Source organism: Rhincodon typus, chromosome 15 (genome assembly GCF_021869965.1).
Source record: "Rhincodon typus isolate 14 chromosome 15, sRhiTyp1.1, whole genome shotgun sequence".
Lineage (NCBI taxonomy): Eukaryota > Metazoa > Chordata > Chondrichthyes > Orectolobiformes > Rhincodontidae > Rhincodon > Rhincodon typus.
The window spans coordinates 53909564-53927413 of NC_063346.1; positions in this window are offsets into that span (position 1 = coordinate 53909564).

Here is a 17850-nt window from a genome sequence, read left to right on the forward strand (position 1 = left end):
TAAATGAAAATAACTTTAAATTAGATTAACTTAGAGGCACTAAAGACAGCATATGGCCTATCAAGTCTGAAAGCTTTTCTTGAGGCAACTCAGTCCCACTCCATTATTTAATAACTGTAGCCCACAGTTTACTTTGTTCACGTGCCCATTTATTTCCCGTTTGAAATCATTGATGGTCTCTGCTTCCACCGTCGTAATGGGATGCATTTTACAAGCCAATATGACTCACAATAATAAATGCTTCTTTGCATTTCCTCTGTATCTATTTTCCGCAACCTTAATTCTATGTTTTCTAGACTTTGTCTTGTCAATGAATGGGAATAGTTTTCGTTGTCTACCTTATCTGAGCCTTTCATAATCTTGTATAATTCTGTTATGTCATACCCTCAATTTTCTTTTGTCAAGGCCGACAACCTAAGCTTTTCCAACTGGTTCACAGATCTACCATCTCCGATTTCGAGTACCTTGCTAATATATCTCACGTGAATCCCCTCCAGGACCCACTTTTGCCAAACTGTGATAACCAGATCTTGGTTCAGTGTTCTCGTGATGACTTAACCAGATCTATTAAGGTTCAACATTACTTCCCTACTTTGGTACTCAATGCCTTTATTGACGAATTTCAAGAAAACATAAGGTTTGACAAATATAGTCGTATTATTTCCTGCCACTTTTGAAGATTGCTTCATAAGCACCTTCTGCGCCTTTCTGTTCTTGCACCCTCTTTAAAAAGGCACCAATAAGCCTATGTTGTTTTTTCTATTTCCCAATACGCGACAATTCATCATCTCCATTTTACTAAATTACACTCGTCACACACTAGCCTATATCCTGTTATAAAACGTTACTATCATATTCTGTTTTCACTCCAAGTTTGGTTTCATCAACAAATTCTGAAATTTGATTCTGTATTCCAATATCCAAGTCGTTTGCACACAACAACAAAAATATCCGTTATTAACGAATTTACTTCATGGTTTGGTTTCTCTCAGTGTTTCGACCTTTTCCATCTTTATATGATGATAGTATTCTGGTTGAATCTTGACATGAAAGGTGTTTGTCTGCTATTGTAACCTATTTAAAGAAGCAGGTTAATGCTTAAATGAAAATAGCAAGCAGAAGAATTTCATAAGGACCTATTCATTTCTTTACTTAGCTGCGGCTGGTCTATGCTGTTCGCATTCATTCTCATTGGAATATATCTTCATTAAGAGTTTCAATGTGTTTTACTGCTTTTCACAGTCTTTCCGTCTGAGATATCTTCACAGTACAACTTAGCCAATTCTGTCTTCACATTGTTGCAATTGTCTTTTCTTTAAGTTTGAGACACGTCTTTTAAACCCAAGATTTTCAGTTTCTAACAGAATGTGAAAATCCTTTTAGTTATGATTAATTTCCCTGGTGGCTTTGATTATTGCAATATCATCAAACAGCTGTTCTCATTCAACTGTATTAAATTATTCTGTTCCACAAAATATTGTTTGTAGAACAGTCTCTGAACTGCTTCCCAAGTCCAATAGCTCCCCATTCCTTGAAACTTCAGAGAGTAAGGCCTGAATTTACTCAGCCACTCATTCTTGGACACCAACCTCGTCTCAAGGTTAAATTTACTGGAAGTTCACTGCGCATTCTTCAATCTAAATGCATTCTACCTTAAACAAAAAAATAGAAGAAATGTGGACGCTGGAATTCTGAAACCAAACAGGGATTGCTGGGGAAACTCAATAGATCTGCCAGCATTGTAGAGCGAAAGCAGAGTTAGCATTTTGAGTGACCTTTCTTCTGAAATGTTTCTCTAGCAATTCCTCTTCTTATTTCATCCTTCCTTAAATGTTGAAAACAAAAAGCACACTATTTATAGAGCTTTCCTCACCAAAGCCTGGCTTAATTGGAGAAAGATTCCTTTTTTATTCCCTTTCCTCCAAGCCTCTCAAAATAAAATTCAACGTGTCATTAAACTTCCTAACAGCCTGCCGTATCAGCATGCTAACTTTCTGTGTTGCTTGTAGAAGTGTCGCCACATCTCTCTGATCATTAGTATTTATATCTGAAAATTTGATGTGTCCATTGTGTATTAAGATTAAAATCACCCATAACTATTGCAGTACTCTTCTTTCCATTCACAGTATTTAACGAGTTTTTTTTTGAAAAATAGCTACTGTTCAGTGGGCTCTAAGCTATTTTCACTTGTAACTTCTCCTTGCCATTTCTTATGTGCATCCGCACAATTATTACATGTTTATTTTCAGAACAGAGGTGATTTCTCATGATTGTACAGAACACTCATTTATTAACAGAGCCAACACATACGCTTTTGCTTTGATGCTATCATATTGTAATATCACACAACTTTTAGCATTCAAAATCTAGTCTTAGTTACCTTGCAACCATATATCCGTAATGTCTATTACATCATAGCTGTTTCTTTGTCTTCATATCATGAATTCATCAAGCCTGTGTCGAATTATTTTTACATTCAACTAAAGAACCCTTAATCTGATTATATACCTTCTCATCTAGCTTGTATCAACAGGAAATGTACATATGATACTTTATGTCTCCTAATCTGAAGAATTTAAATAGATTGTAAGTGGCACACATCCTCGAATGCATTAATGACAGCCTGCCAACTTGCAAATGTTAATTTGCACACACTCTTTGCTTCTTGTACGTTAAACAATCGATGTTAATATAATAACCTGAATTCCATCACTTCTTACTTTTCCCTTGACCTTCTTGCTTGCCTTTTAGAAATCCTGATACACCATATTTGTAGGTTCCCTTTTGTCTACCTTGCCGGATAAAGCCTCCAAACTCTCTAAAATGTTTGTCAAACATGACTTCTCTTTTGTCAAACTGTGTCGAATTATTCTAATCATGCTGCACATTTCTGATTGCATTGTTCATGCTTTTAGGTATATTTTGCAGAATTTTATTAAGGAATGTTGGGCTAACTGCCCTTCAGTTCCGTCTTTTTTCTTTCTTTATCTTTGAAATTAACCTAACATTTTCCAGTTCCAAATCTGCTGTGAAAGCTTTCGCAAATAAGGAATTTTGTTAGAACAAAGCTAGCATAGATTTCTTCTTTATCTGTGAAAAATTCTGTTATTTTCTCTCCTAAGATACCAATATTTACTTTTGCAAGCTTATTTGTTTTTGTATAATGAATAATGATTTACAACCTCTTTTTATAGTTTTAGCTATTTTATTTTCATTATTTCCCACTTTATCAACTTTTCGATGGTTTCTTCTTAGTTTTTGAGGAACCCTCAGTTTTCAGTCTCATTTACATTGTTTGCAAAATATGAGCCTCCTTTTAAAATCTAAAACAAACTTTACGTTCCTGAGTAAGCCATGGATGAAGTTTTTGCTCAGTTTTTATTATTGGACGAATTAAATTTCATTTCGTATTTTGAATTGTGTCTTTAAATCCTTTCAACTGTGCATTTAATTGTCAATCTAATCATATAATTAACCTATTTTCGCCTCCTGCTAATTAATTGATTTTATTTATGTTTATAATTCTTGTTTGTGACTACAACTTTGCAACCTAACACAGAATTCAATGTTTTTAAGATCACTACTTTACAGCAGACCTTACATTGTGACATTATTAATTAATAATATCTAATTATACAACATTAAATCTATGATGACTTCATTCAGACGCAGCTATAAAATGTATTGCTGCATGAAACTGCCACAACAAAAACTTCTACAAAATTCTCTTCCAGATCTTCCTTACCAATTTAATTGATGGAGCTTATATAAAGGTTAAACTCACCCGTGCTTAGTATCTCTTGTTTTTGAGCAGCTCCAAAATCTTAGTTCATTTCTTGTTCCACAATATACTTTCAGTTATGGATCCTACAAGCTGCTCCCGCTGCCACTTTCTGACTCATGATGCTCCCATTTACCACGGAGAGTGATTCTGTTTTATGATTTCCTTACTTATGTTGTTGTATTCCCTTATTATCATCAAGCCTGTGTCGAATTATTGCTAGATTCAACTAAAGAACCCTTAATCTGATTATATACCTTCTCATCTAGCTTGTATCAACAGGAAATGTACATATGATACTTTATGTCTCCTAATCTGAAGAATTTAAATAGATTGTAAGTGGCACACATCCTCGAATGCATTAATGACAGCCTGCCAACTTGCAAATGTTAATTTGCACACACTCTTTGCTTCTTGTACAACTCCTCTTTTACAACTCTGAATTCCTTTTCAATTGCATGTACCCTGGATTATTTATTTCACAAACCTTGATTACCTTGTAGACATATCTCACTCATCATGATCAAGTCAAAACTATTTACAGTCCCTACATTTGTGTTATTAACACAATTTTTGAAGCTGCTTCATGCATTTAGAAGAAAAGAGCCTTCAATTTCACTGCTGTACTTCTCATTCCTGCAATGACTTTATTCACAGATGCAGAACAAATGCTAAACTCACAGAACAAATGCTAAACTCACAGTCGCATTGTGTTTTTCTTTTATCCCATATCACTGCATTGTTCTATTGTCTTGATGTCTTATTCTATTTCTTTGGATTGATAAATCTTGTTTCATCATATTCCTCTCTCCACTATTTTAATACCTGACTACAACTCTTGTTATACAATTGTCCAGGACACTAGTCCCACTCAGTGTAAGCAGTACCCATCAAAATGAAATGGCTTCCTTTCCCTCAAAGTATCAACAGCCCTTCTTCGAACAGCATCGTTTGAGCCATGTGCTGAAATGTCTAACCCGCTGTGTCCTGTGCCAACTGGCACATGCTCCAGGAACAATCCAGAGATATGACCTGATACTTTTGGCGTTTGCATTTGGGCAATAAAACTAAAACTCTCTCAGCAAAACATCAATCATTGTTGAACCTATATCATTGGATCCCATGACAACTACATTCTCTCCAACCACGCAAGGTTCCTTCTCAGTCATGAGGATATGTGCTTAAACTTGGAACTAGACATAGAGCATAGCATTTGGAGTTCCCAGCGTCAGTTATCAACGGTTATCATACTTTCTCAGATTGTGCTGTACGAGTGTTTCCAATTAGCAACTAGGCACCCAGAAAAGTCCAATATTTTGAACAGTTTGAATTATAAAGTTTCAGAATCAAAAGTGTATCTTCCTTTATAATTTAATAGATCGAATGAAAGTCCGAGTTAATTACCAAAGCACTGCAAAGTGTTGTGCTTATTTCTTAAACTATGGGCAGGGTAAAGAAGTAGGGACTGCCTATACCTCATTCAGAATGTTTAGACAGAAAGATTTTAACAGCCAGAAGAGAGTGCAGAAGAGATTTCCTAGAACAGTATCAGGTGTGAGGAACTTCATTTACCCTGAGTCCAATAGACAATTTATGATTGTTTTGCCCAGGACAGAGAAAGACAATGGTGGCTTGTTAAAGTTGTTCACAATAATGAGGAGTTTCAATAAAGTGAAAAAGTATGTTTGAAGAAACAAAAACAGAAGTTGCTGGAAAAACTCAGCAGGTCTGGTAGCATCTGTGAAGAGAAATCAAAATTGATGTTTTGGGGCTGGTGACCCTTCCTCAGAACTAATGGTAGCTCGGAAAATGCTGCTTTACATGCTATAAATAGGATGGTGAGGGGGTAAATAGTGAACAATAGGTGGTGATAGTGCCCAAAGAGAGAGGGAACAGTTGGACAAACAAAGGAGTTGGTAATCATCTGGCAGGCAGGTTGAATAGCCTTAACAGAGACTGTTAGTGGCTAACATTAGTTTGTGTGTAATGGCAGACTATGTCATAACAAGTCATAGTGGTTCAGTGTTTTGCACTGCTGCCTCACGCCGCCAAGAACCTGGATTCGATTCCTGCCTCGGGCGAAAGCCTGTGTGGATTTTGCACATTTTCCCCAGTTCAAAGATGTACAGAATAGGTGGATTGGGCATGCTAAACTGCCAATAGCGTTCAGGAATGCGTAGACTATGTGGGTTATGGGGGGATTGGTCTTGGAGCGATACTCTGAGGGTCAGTACAGACTTGTTGGGCCAAAGTGCCTCTTTCCACACTGCAGGGATTAAAAAAAGGCCTTATGTTTGTGGTGGGGAGCTAGGACATGGGGGAGTTCATGCCACAAAATGATTGAACTCATATTGATTCTTAACGGCTGCAGGTTCCCCAGCAGAAAATGAGGTGTTGCTCTTCCAGCTTGCTTTGAGCTTCGCTGCAGCAAGCCTGAGACAGAAATGCTGGCCCGGGAACAGGGTGGTCTGTTTAAGTGACAGGCAACTGGAAGCTCAGGGTCTTTTCTGTGGGCCCACCGTACATGTCCTGTGAAGCCGTCACCCAGTCTAAGCTTTGTTTCCCTAATGTAGAGGAGACCACACTGTGAGTGGCACATGCAGCAGACTAGATTGTGAGAAGTGCAGGTAAAGTGCTGCATCACCTGGAAGGTATGTTTCGGCCCCTGGATACTGAAGAGGGATGAGGCAAATAGGCAGGCAATGCACCTTCAAAGGTTGCAAGTGCAAGGTGCCATGGGGTTGTGAGGGGCGGGGTGTGTCGGAACTGAAGGAAGAGTGAACCAGGATGTCCCGGTAGGAATGTTCACTGCGAAAGACAGACAATGGAGGGTACTGGAATATCTGTCATATTTTCTTTCTGATTTACAGCATCAACAGTTCATTTGGTTCTTTTTATTAAGTATGTTTTCAATTGTTTATCTGACAGTATCTAGAGGATACATTTAAAATTCTATATAGAAAATCATGGGAAGATAAGGACAGCTTTTGTGGGAACCTCTGCAGTACTTTAATATTCACTTCCTGAATATGTTGAAGAAGCAGAGTTAATGGAAATTTCAAATAGGAAGGAGACAGTTCCTTAAAAATGCAGAAATATAGGAAAATGGACAAAAAGTGAAGAACTGGTCTGATTGAATAATTGTTTTCAAAGACCTACACAGCCTTAATAGCCTCCCTTAGTCTATGATTTAATTAATCTTCTTAGATGATTGCAGTACTTCTTGCTATTCCGTCCTAACTGATCTTCATGTGAAGAAACATGGTCAACTTACCGGCTGCTGAGCTTCATCCACTTCCACAGAATGTCTCCTAACACCTGAAAGAAAGAAACCTACATTGAATGTAAGTTATAAAAACGCAGATATGACAATAACTATTTAAAAATGTTTGACCTGATTGAGAGGAGGTTTTATTTGATTGACACCTGGAATGAGTGGGTTGTCTTATGAAGATAAGTTGAATAGACTAGGATTCTTTCCACTGGAGTTTATTGGAGTGAGGGGTATCTAGATTGCAGTGTATGAGATCCTGAACCATTTTGACATGATGAACATAGAATGAATGTTTTCTTTCATGAACGCATCCCAAACCAGGGGATACAGTGTACCATTTAGAGGTTGACATTTATGGACAGAGTTGTGGAGGTTTTTTATTGTCTCAGATGATTGTGACAGATTGGAAATCTGTGCTCCACTAGATGGTGGTGGCAGCATTATTGAATATTTTAAAAGTACGAGTATCTAGATTCCCGTCAGACAGGGGAAATAAAAAGTCTCTATGGTGAGTTGGGAATGTGGAATTCCAAACACTGTCAGGTCAGCCATAGGTTTATTAAATGATGGAAAATCTGGAGGAGTTGAATGGATTCCTTGTGCTTTTAACTCATCTATATGTTTGTGGCAATAATTAATTGAGTGCACAAGCAAGACGAGTGACCTGAAATACGAAGAGTTACAGCTCAGAATGGAGTTCATTATTTTTACCCATCCTGCCTTGGTGCTACTCACACCTGAGTAGACTTTTCCTCTTGTGGGACGACGAATTTACAGTCTTGTTTGTATTGTGAAATTGGTTTGGAGTTCTGCAAGTAAAGGTAAACAGGTTGGCCCCTTTGATATTAGTTCGGAATGAACACACTTGCACTGCTATTTTTAGATCTGGTACGTCGTGTATAAATCGAATAAATTGTTAGAACGGGGGGCAAAGTAAATCTGGTTTATATTGTCATGTTGAATTGCCTTTCACATAACGGTCTGTGATATCAATTTCATTCTTTAAAGATGTAGGCAAGTGCTGACTATTCCTCTACCGTTCATCACAATTCTTCTGCTCTGTATGTCTTTAAAGAAGGATAATTGGTTGTTCATGGGTAATTAAAAATATTCAATGAAATAACCGTAGTTCTTACCAGCTGATGTCTTTAACTCGAGTCTTGTCAAAATGATTATCAATAGTAAAATTACCAGCATGCCACCTGCCCATCTACAGATCAGTAGATATTCTTTACCTACAGGATCAATAACATTTCAATAAGAAACTGCAGAGCACAGCGATATTTAGACACAGAGAACCATGGATCAGGCGCAGGACGAGCTGCCAAAGAGTAACTGAGGATGATCGTGTCAAACAAATGTGAATAGGGACTGATCCCTTTTAATTTAGTGTATCATATGCTTACGAGAATTATAATGCATATGACAAAGTGTTCAATGCGCTCCCGAGGACCATTATCAAACACAATCCAGCCACATAAAGGACATAAGAACACATGGACCAGAAAAAGAAATTGCAAGAGAAACTCAGTCGGTCTGGCAGCAGCGTGGAGAGAGAAGCCGAGGCCCTTCTTTAGAACTGATAGCAGCTCGGAAAAAGTGGTATATATGTCCAAGACAGAGCTTGAGGGTATGGGGTGTGGGGTGGTGAAAGGTGTGAATGGATATGCAGGGATCGAGCCGTCAGAGCGAGAACAACATTTGGACAGACAAAGGAATGGATGACAACATGCCAGAAAGAAAGAAAAGCTGACAACACAGATCATAACTCGATGGAAATGGATCGGCTGTGCTATTAGTGGCTCATGTCATTAGCAGGACCTGGGGTGTGAGGGTGGGAAAAGGACATGCAAGAAGGTGTTCATGGCCTAAAATTATTGAACACTATATTCCGAGTCCTGACAGCTACAAGGTTCCCAAGCAGAAAATGAGATGCTGATCTTCCAACTTGCACTGAGGCCTGCTGAAACACTGCAACAGGCCCAAGACAGAAATTCTGGCCAGGGAACATGGTGGCACATTTTAGTGGCAGGCAGCTGGAAGCTCGAGGCCATTTTTGAGGCCAGAATTAGGGTTTTATGCAAAGCAGTTTGCCCATTTTATGTTTTATCACCCCATTGTACAGGACCCCACATTGTGAACAGTGAATATAGTACAGTGGAATGAGTGAAGCGTAAGTACATGCCTGATTTATTTTGAAGGAATGTCTGGAGGCTTGAATAGTGAAGAGGGAGGAAGGAAAAGGGCTGGGGATATGGTAACCTACACCACTGCCCCACAGCCGTCTAACTCACAGTTTACAAACCTTTGGAGACTTCTTCTACCTTCTTCCCTAAAGCCATCAACAGTACTAACAAGGCAGACCCGTTGTTTCAGCCTGATCCTGCCAAACAGACCTCACCTCTTCCTACTTTGACTCAATGTTTTCTCAACTTCTCGGGTCCCTTTCAACTTACATCCATGAGTCATGTGACACTTTATATCAGTTTCCGAATTTCCACTTTATGGCAGCAAATGCCTAATTTTTTTTGGATCGTTTTTGGATTCTCCACTTCTTTCTGGAGAAAAAAAGCCAGAACTGTTCCCCTCCACCACCACCCTTCTTTGCCTGGCCAAACTGACCCTCACTTTGAACAACTTCTCCTTTAAAACCTCTCACCTTGTTCAGATCATACGTTTGTCCAAGTATACCTGCGTGGTGTTTTGTTATACCAGGCTAGGGTACTTGGAAAATTCCTTGCACCGATCCCAATCAGGTTCGTGCTGACAATCTTTTCTCTGTTTCATCAATGTCTTCATTGGTGCTGCATTCAAAATTGGGAAAAAAAAATCAATTGCACTTTCAATTCCCATCCTGCTGTCATCTTTCCCTATTCCATCTCTGACTCCTCCTTCCCTTTTTCGACATGTCTGTTTCTATTTTTGGGCATAGGCTAACCAATGATATTCATTACAAGTCCACCGACTCCCACAATTACTTGGTCTATAAATCATCACACCACAATTCCTGCAGCAAACTCCATTCTATTCTCCCAGTTTTTCCATCTATATCATCTCTGTTATGATTATGCCACCTTCTGTAGGTGGGAGGTGGGGGGGTGGGGGTGGTGGGAGTGGGTCAGAAATGTCCAACTTTTTCTCAACCAAGGATTCCCCGGTGCCCAACTGTATTCACATCTCATAATATTGTCCCCTCTATACTGGGTAGATGAAACACAGGCCGATTGGTTGCTTTGCCGACCATCTGTGTTCTGTCTGCAAAAATGTCTCCTGAACTACATCAACAGACCGCCGTGGTCCCCAGCCTACACTCCCTACAACCCAGTAAAATGTGAGTAATACTTTCAGCTCCACTTCACAGTTCTATCCCCAGAAAGTGAGTGATTATTGCGTCATTTTAGGAAATATAAATGCTGAAGACATGACATGTGAATTAGTTAGCAGCACAATACTGGATTTTATAGTGTGAAAGCATGCTCCCAACTGTGAATTTGTGACAACCGTGCATACAAGTTCACTCTTCTTGTGAGATATGTAATAGTGTAATAAATTAGATGCTATTCCACTTCGGTGCAACATGATCTGAAGGAGCTACTTCGTAGCGGAAGTTCGGTAGCGAAGATTGTCCACCTCAATTATATCTCCTCAATGAATCCCAATCATTTGCTAGCCTTCTCCATTATATACAAATTTGTTATTCGCACAACGATTTTTTCTTCAAAACTCATAAGGAGCCCATGATATCCATCACCGGAGCAGGGAGGGCGCTTCATATCAACAGACTGTGAGTATATCAGTTGTTTCAAGTGTGCACTGTGATTGCTAATGAAAAGGGTTTTGCCCTGATGATATCTTCGCAGTAACCCTGCAGACTTGTCTCCCTTAAACATGCGGGCAACCTAGACAAGCCTTTTCTTTTAAGTTAGAATACTGGCGTCCAACAACAATGAAAAGTGATCTAAGTATGCGTTAGCCACAAAAATAAAACACTCAAAGGAAACATGGGCAGTTAAGGTCCCAACACCCTATTGTTTGGTTTCTGCAAACGGACGGAAGTTGTCAGGGACAGCTCCATCAGGCGAAACTTGTACAACAATAACTAGCTCACTGAGGATCGATTTGAGTTCCACTAGGTCTTATTTTGTTCGCCTGTGGGACATGGGCATCCCTAACGGACCAGTGTTTATTGTCCATCACTAGATTCCTTTAGGAATGTGATGGAGAGCTGCCTTGTTGAACCATTGCAGTCCATATGTCGTGATATAGGCTGTCCCACAATAGTGTTAAGAGAGGAATTCAAGGATTTTGACCAAGTGACTGAAGGACCTTCTGACTGCATCGTACTATTGGTTCAAGCATCCATTGAAGAGTTGATCTCCAGATGTGATGTGAATGTGTCTGCCCTTAGGACTAAGGATTTGACCGAGTGTGTTGTTAAGGAGCCCTGGAGAAACTGCAGTCAATGGGAATACGGTGGGATGTGGAGGTGGAGGGCTGGTGGTGATGGACGTTGTTAGAACTTACCACTGGTGGGAGTTATATCGAGCAGATTGGGAGATTTGTGTTTTTTTTGCATGTCAATTATTTCAGTACTGGATGTTACCATGTACCAGCAGGACAGTGCCCTGTCCCAACTATCTTGCCTGCTTCTTCGTGAACTTGCCACCAACATAAAGTGAACAGTATGCATGTTCACTGATGATCATACAATCTGGAATACTATTTGCAGCTCCTCAGAAAATGAAATAGTTCTTGATCAAGCGCAGGAAAACCAAAGCACAATCCCATTTGATCTGAAAAGTGACAAGTAACATTCACACTTCATCAGTACCAGGCAATGACCATTTCCAACAAGAGAGAATCTAACTATCACTCAAAATGCCCACTGGCCAGAAATTGAATTGGCTCAGACATATACTTGACTGAGGCAGAGTCCAGGAATTCTGCATCCTCATATTTCCTCAAAATCTATCCATTACCTACAAAGCAGATTTGAGGATTTTGATGGGATATTCACCACTTCCCTAAATGAATACATTTTTAACAGCAATCAAGAAGCTGGATGTCACCTGAGGAAAAGAAGCCCACATGATTTTAATCTAATTCACCTTCTAAAATTTTCATCATCTCCACCACACATTCACGGCAGTAGTGTGTACCATCTACTCTGGCCACAGATTACTGGCTTCCTTGATTCGCGCCAATGCTTGCTGGTGTCCCCACTCGTGTCACTAAATGACACTGTGCCCACATTGTCTGCTGATCGACAGCATTGCCTCTCCAGCTGCTGGTGTTCACACTCCAGCCACTGGACACCGGTGTCCCTACTTTGGCCTGTGTCCCCGCTGTGATCACTGGTCGCTGGCATTCTTGCCCTGGCGGTTAGCATCTCTGCTGACCACCAACCTCACTTTGGAAGCTGGGCTGGGTGTGCGAAGTTGAGAAAAGAGATTAAGAGAATGAGAAATATAAGGAAAAAGAAGAAAAATACCGAGTGGAGCAGAGGAGCTCTGGCTGGATCATGCTACTCTGTTCCCAATTTGTGTAGCTGAGTTTCTGAACGTAACCAAGCTCAATAAGAAGTATTTGACATTTTGGATTTTTAGTGAGATAAACTACTTAATTCACAATTCAAAGAACATACTGGCAAGGATAAAAAGAATTAATTGTTTCAACGTTTAACCAAAAGCTACTTCTGTGACTTTTCTATGATGCCAACAACTTTGAGTGAACACGAGCAAATACCATTGTTTTTTTAAAAAATCATGAACGGGATGAGGCCATCACTGGCTAGGCAGCATTAATCGACCATCCCCAATTGCCCAGAGGACAGTTCAGAGTTCACCATATTGCTGTGGGCCTGGAGTCACATGTAGGCTGGACGAGGTAAGGATGGCGGTTTCCATGCCTAATGGACATTAATGAACAAGATGGGTTTTTCCAACAGGGCAATACATTCATGATCATCATTAGATTCTTTATTCCAGACTTTTTTTCATTGAATTCAAATTGCACACGGGTCCCCAGAACATTATCTGGTTCTCTGGATTAAAAATCCAGTGACACGAGCACGAGGTTATCGCCTAATATTTAACAATATCACTATTAATACAAAAACTGTCAAGTGACGTTTAACGTAATGTTATAATCTTGTGACTTTGTATACCACGCAAATATTAAATGAAACAAAAAGAAAAGCTAATTTAGTGTGCTGCTGCTAATCCTTGATTGCTGAATCATTGGGAAGCAGTGCTAAAACTGACTGCCTCCCTAACGTAAAGCATTAGTGCATATCTTTGTCTGTCATGATATCTGCAGTAAGGAAGTTCAGCTGCAGACAACTAGAGTATAAATGGCAGTCGACTGATAGCAAGTTGCTGAACAGGGTCTGGAATGGTGAGCAGTTGTCGATGACAATATCGTCTGCCTTTTGGATAGTCTCCCAGGTGGCTGAACTTCAGCTTATGGGAGTGAACGTTTGATGACAAACCATTGGACCTCCGAATTGAAGGAGCTGGCTTTACATTCGCCGTTAGAAAAGCAGTTGAAAACTGAAGAAAGCCACGTGTTTTCCCTCATTAGTCGTTGCAAGCTCTCGTGACTATCCAATCAGTCAGAGACTTTATGAATTATCAGTCCGTCTGTGCCTCATGAAAAAAACTGAAAATACTTGAGGAAAGAAGATGGCAGATCACCAAACCCCGAGAAGCCAAAATGATCATTTCAGCAACCAGGTGGACGGGAACCAATGAACTGTTTTACCAGTCTTTCCATCCACCTGTCTACCCGTACTTTCTTGTGGTTGTCTGAATGGTATGTCGGAGCAATTTTGAAAGAGGGTTACAGTTTTAACTAGTAGTCATATGTTAACAGTTCACAACTGTCTGCCTGTAGCTTGAAACACTTCATAATAAATAATCTTTTCTCAGCACAGAAACCCAGTCAGTGCTTTCTATCAGCCAACCTCAAAACTGCAGTTGAATGAAGAAAGTTTTGAGTCCTTTTAAAAAACTATTTTTTTTCTTTTGTGAGGTTTGTGAGAACAGTTGCTTTCCAGTGCGCTACACTAGTGAGGGCATTGTCCCTCAACTAGTGGTCATAATTACAATAGAAGTAAAATTGCGTTACAATACATATTTACTCTCTTAAGCAAAATTTTAACGTCTACTCCTGAAGTTATTGGAAATGGTTACACATGTCACATTGCCAAAACACGCTTCCATTACCAGGGACGTTGCAGCATGAATTCTGACTCTTGATCGATGCTACTCAGAATGGGGAGTGAAAGAGTGGCACCATAACTGCAGTCTTTAGTGTTAATGTTTCACGTAAGAATGTTGGCTGTCATGGAAAGTTTTAGGCTCAAACTTCATATAACATAGATTTAAATAAAGACAGCAACACATATATGTCAGCATTGGTTCAGCGATAGCACTCTTTTTGTGAGGTAGGAGTACGTGTGCTCCAGTCCCAACGAAGTGCCTTCAAGACATGTTTCCAGCCGACGTTCTGCTGCAAATCGTGAGGGAACGCTGCAACATTGTGGAGAAAACATTCAATAAAAACCCACTCTACCCTCACAACCATCCCAGCAGACAACTGGAGAAACTTCTCTTCGACAGCTTATTCAACAATTCTCCCTTCGTTATTTTCTAATCAACCTGCTTACAGATGCCGTGACACATCTTTGGCACAGAATAGGAGTTGAATCCAGACCTACTATTCATTTACGGAACTTTCCTGGAAGTCTGGGATTTAGATGCATATTATGCACATGTTGCTACAATTGATATACATCTATAAGTGTGGAACACAGCGAGTCACATGCGCAGAGCTTCATGCGCAAGATGATATTTTGCAAAGGTGTCTCCCGGGATAACCCGTCTGTTAGCTAAGTTAGACCGTTTCAATTTCTACCCATTTCAGTTTCGTGGGGAACAGCCGTACATGTGCCTTAATGTGCATCAGAAGACATCAACTGAGTATCAGCAATGCATTTTATGGAGAGATCGCATTTCATGATTTAAAGGCACGGCAAACTCTTCTCAGCTTACGAGGGTTGTTTGCTATATTAAAGGAATGAGCACCCATTCCTTCACTGTCTTAAACCAGACTGATGTACAACAGTTACAAGATCTGGCACAGATGTCAATTCCTAACCGTGGGTGGCAAAGGAACATAATCAATTGGAGCAGGGACATTGGGGCCCTCGAGCATACTTCGCCAATCAACTAGATTATGGCTGAGCTGCATTGGCGCGATTTTCTGCACTATTTACAAAACCTCTGGGACTTTGTCAATCGCAGTATTCCATACTCACAGTGACTGAGTTTTCCCAGCATTTTGGGGTGGAGAATTCCAAAGTTTCACCACCCTGTGGTTGAAGAACTTCTTGTTCACCCAGTCCAAAACGACCTGCCCATTATTCTGAAACTCTGTTCTCTGGCTCTAGACCTTTCACTGCCGGAAACATCCTTCCCTCATTTACCCGACCGAGACCTGTAAGGCTTTGTATACGTAAGGCTTTGACACCTTTTTCAGGCCTTCCCAAGCGACATCTGCTGCAAATTTTAGTGCGTATAACAAGAATAACTTGCAATTATATTGCACCTTTAACCGGGTTAAAATAATTCTCAGGCACTTCACAGAATATTATCATCCAGAGATTAAGTGATTTTAGGACAGAGAGAAATAAGGTTCAAGAAGCGTCTTAAAGAAGGAAATACACAGTGGGAGATGGAGAGAACGGAATTTTCCAAGTGTAGGGTACAGACATTGTTGGCGGAGATCTCTCAGCAGCATAAACAATGCACATGTACAGCTCGTAGAAGTTACTTGCATGGAAAGAATCCATTTTATTGGCATATTCGCTTAATTTAGCAAAAAAAATTGTCGACTTTTCAACTTTTCAGAAGTTTGTCACGTGAACATTCCATTTCCGTAATGGCAGGGAACTATTCGCTAACCTGCACTTGCAAGCCAATTTAGAATATTTCACAATGTTTCCATCTCTGTGGCTTTGTGAATGAACACCGTCGCATTCACATGTTATATTTGAGTTAGAACAGCTGTCCAACGACTTGAAATACCCATTTATGATCTTATTCCCACTACACCTTCCAACTCTCTTCGGAAAATTTTCAATCTTACCTCGATTGAAGGTGTAGCTGACGCTTGTGTGCACCTTAAGACAGGAATGAGATACCAGGCAAGTATAAACTACACCGTTCCACAAAGGCTGTGCATCTTCCAACGAACTGGTAACTTCATAAATACCATCCACGCTCTTGTTTTTCACAGTTTCTATTCCGGCCTGAATTTTGACACCATCTCTTAACCAGGAGATTTCTAAATCCTCCGGATAAAAGGCAGTCGTTTTACACATGAATTTCAAGAAATTCCCTGAAATCTCTTCTGCGGGAATGATTTTCTGGAGGGTCGGAGGAACTATAACATAAAGTAAAACATTTTTAAAAAGTTTAAGTTACATTCTCTTCTTTCAACCTTTCTAATCCGCGCCCTTCCGCACCAATGCTGCTCCATTTCTAAAGTGACAACAGTTTTCGTTGTTATCGTATTTTAAACGTTGGCTTTGCGTTTATTTTTAAAGAAATGCATGGCAAAATGTTGCGATATTTTGCAAATGATGCACAACAAGAAGGAACCTGTGAAGAAAATCTGTAATAAAGTGCAGGTATTATGTACTCTGTATTACCATTCTACATATGCAACTTATTTGTAGAAATTAGATTCATAGGTAGAATTACATTCACCAGTTACTAAAGTGAAATCGTGCCCTCTTAATTTGCAGTCAGAGCTTAGCTGGGGTAATACTCGTGGGTTTGCATTGCTCTGATGTTTATTACAATCGATAGCCTTAACATCTCTGCACGTTTATGGCTCCTGAATTTTTAATGCGAGGGAATGATAAAATTAGATATTTGATTCACTTTCAAATGTGTGCTAACTGTTATTGCCAGCAAACGCTGAGAAATGTTTTATTCTCCCCATGGATCTGCTTCAGACATCACGGAATACTCGTGGAGAGAGAGAAGAAAAGTACCATCTTGACCTCCTGTCGTAAGTACCATTGCATCGAAATAATAAATTACAAACGCAGGAACACGAAGGTTTTTAGATATGTTTGGCACTATCTTTCATTCGCTTTGCCTGCTTTGCCTACATCAGAGACGATCCAGTTGCCGAACTGCAAGGCGTCAAACAGAGCCTACGGGTATCTTCGGGGCCCTGCAAGTTTTAGGATTTGGGATGGAATCCAAATCTGACAGCAAGATCAACACTTGCCATCTCATTGGCTATTGTGATTCGTTTGTTTAAAAAAGAAACATTGACGTTTCAAGCATGTTAGAATTGGGAAAATGCGTAGCCAAAACACTAAGCAAATGCTATCCTTCAAGTTAGTCCACCATTCACTTACTGTACCTCAAATCCGTTTGTCCGGTTTTATTCTATTCCATTGATCCTCAGTATTAATTTTCCTTGATATCCATCTCAAAGTTTGAAGGATTTGCTACAGAATGTTTTGATCGGCAATTTGGAGGTGGAAAAGATATCTTGTGTTTATTGAATATTGATGGCTGTGGTATATTATCATTCACCTTAATTTAAAACGAATGCATATTGTAGGTGAGATAGTAGGAACTGCAGATGCCGGAGGAATGATTTCTGAAGAAGGGTCGAGACCCGAAACGTCAGCTTTCCTGTTCCTCTAATGCTGCTTGGCCTGCTGTGTTCATCCAACTCTACACCTTGTTATCGCATATTGTAGGTTCTG